At 54.1% G+C, this 7,500-nt stretch overlaps 3 non-coding genes across 3 annotated transcripts in view; all 3 read left to right on the top strand.

Moving 5' to 3' along the window:
- The first annotated feature begins 3,863 nt into the window (after nucleotides 1-3,863).
- Nucleotides 3,864-5,756, top strand: LOC126322927 (small subunit ribosomal RNA). Its single transcript, XR_007559325.1, has one exon. It is a non-coding gene; the product is annotated as a small subunit ribosomal RNA (ribosomal RNA).
- Nucleotides 5,757-6,125: 369 nt separating this feature from the next.
- Nucleotides 6,126-6,280, top strand: LOC126322912 (5.8S ribosomal RNA). The gene has a single exon (XR_007559311.1). It is a non-coding gene; the product is annotated as a 5.8S ribosomal RNA (ribosomal RNA).
- A 188-nt stretch (nucleotides 6,281-6,468) lies between these two features.
- The window catches only part of LOC126322946 (large subunit ribosomal RNA), a 4,222-nt gene continuing 3,190 nt past the window's right edge, over nucleotides 6,469-7,500 (top strand). Inside the window, exon 1 of the ribosomal RNA XR_007559342.1 lies at nucleotides 6,469-7,500. This exon is cut by the window's right edge and continues 3,190 nt beyond it. This is a non-coding gene — a ribosomal RNA (large subunit ribosomal RNA).

Genomic DNA, 7,500 nt, shown 5'->3' with positions numbered 1-7,500 from the left:
TGCGAATGTCCCTATACGTGCTGTAAGACTGGGCACACAACGTGAATCGCACGTCAGCCAGACACTCGAACATGCACTACTCTCGGCCTGCAACGGAGACACACAATACGTAAACATCTGGAATGCGACAATGTCGAGTGCACCCTCTCTGCCACATTGCACCGTCGACACTATGATAACCAGACCAGTAGGTCCACCTATAAAAGCACAATACCACACTCCTCCGACAACTACCATTGCTCAGATAAACCAACACCACCAACACACATCCTACACAGAGGGGCACCAAATATCACCACCCGCCCTCGTGTTATACCACATGAAAAATTGCAGAAGTGAGAGACACAGACCCGCCAGCCTCTTGCTACAAGCATCGAACCGACGTGACGTATCTGACGGTGACTCAGGCATCCGCGTACTGCCACCACTATCCACCCCCCCCCCTCTCTGCCCCCTTCCCACACAATACCAAATTTAACCAACTTTATCGCTTAACCTAACTGTGGTTTTACCAGATTATCGCTTAACCTAACTGTGGCTGTACCAGATTATCGCTTAACCTAACTGTGGCTGTACCAGATTATCGCTTAACCTAACTGTGGCTGTACCAGATTATCGCTTAACCTAACTGTGGCTGTACCAGATTATCGCTTAACCTAACTGTGGCTGTACCAGATTATCGCTTAACCTAACTGTGGCTGTACCAGATTATCGCTTAACCTAACTGTGGCTGTACCAGATTATCGCTTAACCTAACTGTGGCTGTACCAGATTATCGCTTAACCTAACTGTGGCTGTACCAGATTATCGCTTAACCTAACTGTGGCTGTACCAGATTATCGCTTAACCTAACTGTGGCTGTACCAGATTATCGCTTAACCTAACTGTGGCTGTACCAGATTATCGCTTAACCTAACTGTGGCTGTACCAGATTATCGCTTAACCTAACTGTGGCTGTACCAGATTATCGCTTAACCTAACTGTGGCTGTACCAGATTATCGCTTAACCTAACTCAATTTGTCCCTTAACCTAACTCAATTTGTCCCTTAACCTAACTCAATTTGTCCCTTAACCTAACTCAATTTGTCCCTTAACCTAACTCAATTTGTCCCTTAACCTAACTCAATTTGTCCCTTAACCTAACTCAATTTGTCCCTTAACCTAACTCAATTTGTCCCTTAACCTAACTCAAGTTGTCCCTTAACCTAACTCAAGTTGTCCCTTAACGTAACTCAAGTTGTCCCTTAACGTAACTCAAGTTGTCCCTTAACGTAACTCAAGTTGTCCCTTAACGTAACTCAAGTTGTCCCTTAACGTAACTCAAGTTGTCCCTTAACGTAACTCAAGTTGTCCCTTAACGTAACTCAAGTTGTCCCTTAACGTAACTCAAGTTGTCCCTTAACGTAACTCAAGTTGTCCCTTAACGTAACTCAAGTTGTCCCTTAACGTAACTCAAGTTGTCCCTTAACGTAACTCAAGTTGTCCCTTAACGTAACTCAAGTTGTCCCTTAACGTAACTCAAGTTGTCCCTTAACGTAACTCAAGTTGTCCCTTAACGTAACTCAAGTTGTCCCTTAACGTAACTCAAGTTGTCCCTTAACGTAACTCAAGTTGTCCCTTAACGTAACTCAAGTTGTCCCTTAACGTAACTCAAGTTGTCCCTTAACGTAACCCACGTTGTCCCTTAACGTAACCCACGTTGTCCCTTAACGTAACCCACGTTGTCCCTTAACGTAACCCACGTTGTCCCTTAACGTAACCCACGTTGTCCCTTAACGTAACCCACGTTGTCCCTTAACCTAACCCACGTTGTCCCTTAACCTAACCCACGTTGTCCCTTAACGTAACCCACGTTGTCCCTTAACGTAACCCACGTTGTCCCTTAACGTAACCCACGTTGTCCCTTAACCTAACCCACGTTGTCCCTTAACCTAACCCACGTTGTCCCTTAACCTAACCCACGTTGTCCCTTAACCTAACCCACGTTGTCCCTTAACCTAACCCACGTTGTCCCTTAACCTAACCCACGTTGTCCCTTAACCTAACCCACGTTGTCCCTTTGCCTAACATAGTTCACTGCTCGGAATCTCTGGTGTCGTTGTTATCCTCATGTAGATGTCTTGCGAGTGTTGCTTACTTTCCACATATTCCCGCTATCCACTGTCAATTGTACTGCAATAGGACTATATCGGCCCCCCCCCCTCCCCTCTCTTTGTGTCTCTGTCCTCTCAAGCTGGTCGGTCTGGCGTTTGAGTGTTAAATGAGCCTCGCAGCTGTTCAGTTGCATTCAGATGTCGACGCCCTCAGTGTACGTCGTGGTATGGTCTGTGTCCATTGTCCGCTGATGTCGTACGCGTAACCCACACGCTGTACCGATCATCGGTAGTTACGTACAGAGTGAAGTAGTGTGATACGTGTGACCGTACGCTGGCTGTGCCCAACGGTGTCGAATCTCAATTTCCATATGTTGTGCTCGATGCTACTTGTCTCGTCTCCCAATAACAGCTAGGTTGCACTGTGGTACGCCGTAGAGGCGTGTGGGAGGAACGTACGAACGCATTGTATGTCACCCTGGGTCGCTGGGGGTGGTGGTGCGGTGAGTCAGGTCAGGTCAGGTCAGCGTGAGCCGTCTGATGTAGTGACGCTTGTATTCCGACTTTGTCGTATTGCCTCACACAAAGTGCTACCCTGGTGGACCGCGTTCCATATCTGGGACATGCCGCAGATGCCGGTTGACAGTGGATCGCGGAAGGGACATCGCATACGTGCGCGGGCCACCTTCCACGTGTTCTCTTCTGCACATGTCGCAGTGTGTATGTGGTCTGATGTAGCGTGTCGTGACACATGACATCCTGGCATGCAAGAATTGTTGAATTCGCAAATGTAGGTGGACATCTACGTTTACTGCCCAAGATACGCAAATGAACTGGAAATCCGTTGTTGAGCGGTTGTTCACGCTGGAGGTGAATCTGTGATGGCGACGATCGGTACAGCTATTAACCGGTTGTTTCAGCGGTACCCGCCACATCCACACACGTGACTAGGCCCATGTGGGTATGAAGCGATACGCGGCGGTGGCTTGGTGGGACTGTTCCCGGCCGGTGAAGGGGCGCCGCCCGGCGTGTTGGCCGCGCGCTGCGTGGGCGCACGCGCAACAGGCGGCTGGTGGGGGGCGCCGAGTGGCAGGAGCGCCAGCCGACGGGCCCGGCAGGCGGCGCAGCTACGCTGCGGCGCACCCTGCACGCGGCGCCTGGCGGCCAAAGTTGGTTCAGCCGAGCCCGGTGCGAAGCGCGGTGGACATCTGCAGTGTGCTGGTCTGATTGAGGACTGTGTGCGTTGAGGATGCGCCGCCGCCTGGCACTCGGCGCCGCGACGCCGTCTGCTGCTCGGTCGCCCCAGCGGTTCTCGCAGGTGGTTTGTATCGCAGTTGTGCGGACGTGTTGGCGCGTGCGCTGTGCTGGGAGAGTTCGCTTCTGCACCCAAGTGGGGCTTTGCCCTTGTGTGGCGCTGGCGTTGGAGCTGCCGGTCACCATAGGTGGCGCGTGTTGTCTCCCGCCGGCAATGCCACGACAGCACGCTCCCGGGCCTCTGTCGGCAGCGGCAAGCTCAGTTGGGAGCAAGGGTGTTCTCACTAAAACCGTCTACTCGCCTAACTCCGGGCGATTGCGCCTCTCTCGAAACCGACCAAGTACCTAGGACGGCGCTGCGCGCCGCCGGGACCTGAGAGGGTTTCGAGGTGTATCGTGCAGGGGAGCTCGGCCTCCTCCTGTTTGCAGAATAATTGAGCGGACGCTTGCGTGTTCGCGCGGGCCCCCGGGACACACTCCCGGGCGGCCGGCTGCTCAGCTCTAGTTGACGCAGCTCCCTGGTTGATCCTGCCAGTAGTCATATGCTTGTCTCAAAGATTAAGCCATGCATGTCTCAGTACAAGCCGCATTAAGGTGAAACCGCGAATGGCTCATTAAATCAGTTATGGTTCCTTAGATCGTACCCACGTTACTTGGATAACTGTGGTAATTCTAGAGCTAATACATGCAAACAGAGTCCCGACCAGAGATGGAAGGGACGCTTTTATTAGATCAAAACCAATCGGATTGGCTTGTCTGGTCCGTTTGCCTTGGTGACTCTGAATAACTTTGGGCTGATCGCACGGTCCTCGTACCGGCGACGCATCTTTCAAATGTCTGCCTTATCAACTGTCGATGGTAGGTTCTGCGCCTACCATGGTTGTAACGGGTAACGGGGAATCAGGGTTCGATTCCGGAGAGGGAGCCTGAGAAACGGCTACCACATCCAAGGAAGGCAGCAGGCGCGCAAATTACCCACTCCCGGCACGGGGAGGTAGTGACGAAAAATAACGATACGGGACTCATCCGAGGCCCCGTAATCGGAATGAGTACACTTTAAATCCTTTAACGAGTATCTATTGGAGGGCAAGTCTGGTGCCAGCAGCCGCGGTAATTCCAGCTCCAATAGCGTATATTAAAGTTGTTGCGGTTAAAAAGCTCGTAGTTGGATTTGTGTCCCACGCTGTTGGTTCACCGCCCGTCGGTGTTTAACTGGCATGTATCGTGGGACGTCCTGCCGGTGGGGCGAGCCGAAGGGGTGCTTTCGCGTCCCGAGGCGGACCCCGTTTAAATCCTACCAGGGTGCTCTTTGTTGAGTGTCTCGGTGGGCCGGCACGTTTACTTTGAACAAATTAGAGTGCTTAAAGCAGGCAAGCCCGCCTGAATACTGTGTGCATGGAATAATGGAATAGGACCTCGGTTCTATTTTGTTGGTTTTCGGAACCCGAGGTAATGATTAATAGGGACAGGCGGGGGCATTCGTATTGCGACGTTAGAGGTGAAATTCTTGGATCGTCGCAAGACGAACAGAAGCGAAAGCATTTGCCAAGTATGTTTTCATTAATCAAGAACGAAAGTTAGAGGTTCGAAGGCGATCAGATACCGCCCTAGTTCTAACCATAAACGATGCCAGCCAGCGATCCGCCGCAGTTCCTCCGATGACTCGGCGGGCAGCCTCCGGGAAACCAAAGCTTTTGGGTTCCGGGGGAAGTATGGTTGCAAAGCTGAAACTTAAAGGAATTGACGGAAGGGCACCACCAGGAGTGGAGCCTGCGGCTTAATTTGACTCAACACGGGAAACCTCACCAGGCCCGGACACCGGAAGGATTGACAGATTGATAGCTCTTTCTTGATTCGGTGGGTGGTGGTGCATGGCCGTTCTTAGTTGGTGGAGCGATTTGTCTGGTTAATTCCGATAACGAACGAGACTCTAGCCTGCTAACTAGTCGCGTGACATCCTTCGTGCTGTCAGCGATTACTTTTCTTCTTAGAGGGACAGGCGGCTTCTAGCCGCACGAGATTGAGCAATAACAGGTCTGTGATGCCCTTAGATGTTCTGGGCCGCACGCGCGCTACACTGAAGGAATCAGCGTGTCTTCCTAGGCCGAAAGGTCGGGGTAACCCGCTGAACCTCCTTCGTGCTAGGGATTGGGGCTTGCAATTGTTCCCCATGAACGAGGAATTCCCAGTAAGCGCGAGTCATAAGCTCGCGTTGATTACGTCCCTGCCCTTTGTACACACCGCCCGTCGCTACTACCGATTGAATGATTTAGTGAGGTCTTCGGACTGGTACGCGGCATCGACTCTGTCGTTGCCGATGCTACCGGAAAGATGACCAAACTTGATCATTTAGAGGAAGTAAAAGTCGTAACAAGGTTTCCGTAGGTGAACCTGCGGAAGGATCATTACCGACTAGACTGCATGTCTTTCGATGTGCGTGTCGTGTCGCGCAACACGCTACCTGTACGGCAGTGGCCGTGCGCCGCGTGCGGAACCACGCGTGCCTCTCAAAACTAGCGGAAGTGTTGTTGTTGTTGTTGTGTGGTACGAGCGCTGAAGCTCTGGAGCAGCTGGCCTGCGGTACCTGGCGCCTGGCGCCGGTTTTGAATGACGTTCGCCCGAGTGCCTGTCCGCTCCGGTGTGGAGCCGTACGACGCCCATCGGCTGTGAGGCCGTTGGACACAAAAAAAAATAGTGGAACAGGGGCCGTCAGACGCCTCAGTCCCGCAAATGCTACTGTCTTGAAAGAGACAGTGGGAGACTGAAAAGGAAAAGATCACCCAGGACGGTGGATCACTCGGCTCGTGGGTCGATGAAGAACGCAGCAAATTGCGCGTCGACATGTGAACTGCAGGACACATGAACATCGACGTTTCGAACGCACATTGCGGTCCATGGATTCCGTTCCCGGGCCACGTCTGGCTGAGGGTCGGCTACGTATACTGAAGCGCGCGGCGTTTGTCCCGCTTCGGAGACGTGGGAGTGTCGTGGTCGCCTGTGTGGCCGGCCGCGTCTCCTTAAACGTGCGATGCGCGCCCGTCGCCTGGCGGTTCGCATACCGGTACTTTCTCGGTAGCGTGCACAGCCGGCTGGCGGTGTGGCGTGCGACACCTCGTACAACGACCTCAGAGCAGGCGAGACTACCCGCTGAATTTAAGCATATTACTAAGCGGAGGAAAAGAAACTAACAAGGATTCCCCCAGTAGCGGCGAGCGAACAGGGAAGAGTCCAGCACCGAACCCCGCAGGCTGCCGCCTGTCGTGGCATGTGGTGTTTGGGAGGGTCCACTACCCCGACGCCTCGCGCCGAGCCCAAGTCCAACTTGAATGAGGCCACGGCCCGTAGAGGGTGCCAGGCCCGTAGCGGCCGGTGCGAGCGTCGGCGGGACCTCTCCTTCGAGTCGGGTTGCTTGAGAGTGCAGCTCCAAGTGGGTGGTAAACTCCATCTGAGACTAAATATGACCACGAGACCGATAGCGAACAAGTACCGTGAGGGAAAGTTGAAAAGAACTTTGAAGAGAGAGTTCAAAAGTACGTGAAACCGTTCTGGGGTAAACGTGAGAAGTCCGAAAGGTCGAACGGGTGAGATTCACGCCCATCCGGCCACTGGCCCCCGCCCTCGGCAGATGGGGCCGGCCGCCCGCGCGGAGCAATCCGCGGCGGGGTCGTGTCCGGTTGCCTTTCCACTCGCCGCGGGGTGGGGCCGTTCCGGTGTGCGGTGGGCCGCACTTCTCCCCTAGTAGGACGTCGCGACCCGCTGGGTGCCGGCCTACGGCCCGGGTGCGCAGCCTGTCCTTCCGCGGGCCTCGGTTCGCGTCTGTTGGGCAGAGCCCCGGTGTCCTGGCTGGCTGCTCGGCGGTATATCTGGAGGAGTCGATTCGCCCCTTTGGGCGCTCGGGCTCCCGGCAAGCGCGCGCGGTTCTTCCCGGATGACGGACCTACCTGGCCCGGCCCCGGACCCGCGCCGCTGTTGGCTCGGGATGCTCTCGGGCGGAATAATCGCTCCCGTCAGCGGCGCTTCAGCTTTGGACAATTTCACGACCCGTCTTGAAACACGGACCAAGGAGTCTAACATGTGCGCGAGTCATTGGGCTGTACGAAACCTAAAGGCGTAATGAAAGTGAAGGTCTCGCCTTGCGCGGGCCGAGGGAGG

This window comes from Schistocerca gregaria, unplaced genomic scaffold (assembly GCF_023897955.1).
Source record: "Schistocerca gregaria isolate iqSchGreg1 unplaced genomic scaffold, iqSchGreg1.2 ptg000846l, whole genome shotgun sequence".
NCBI classification, from domain to species: Eukaryota; Metazoa; Arthropoda; class Insecta; order Orthoptera; family Acrididae; genus Schistocerca; species Schistocerca gregaria.
Note: the sequence above shows the minus strand (reverse complement) of the source record. Positions and strands in the feature narration are given on the sequence as shown.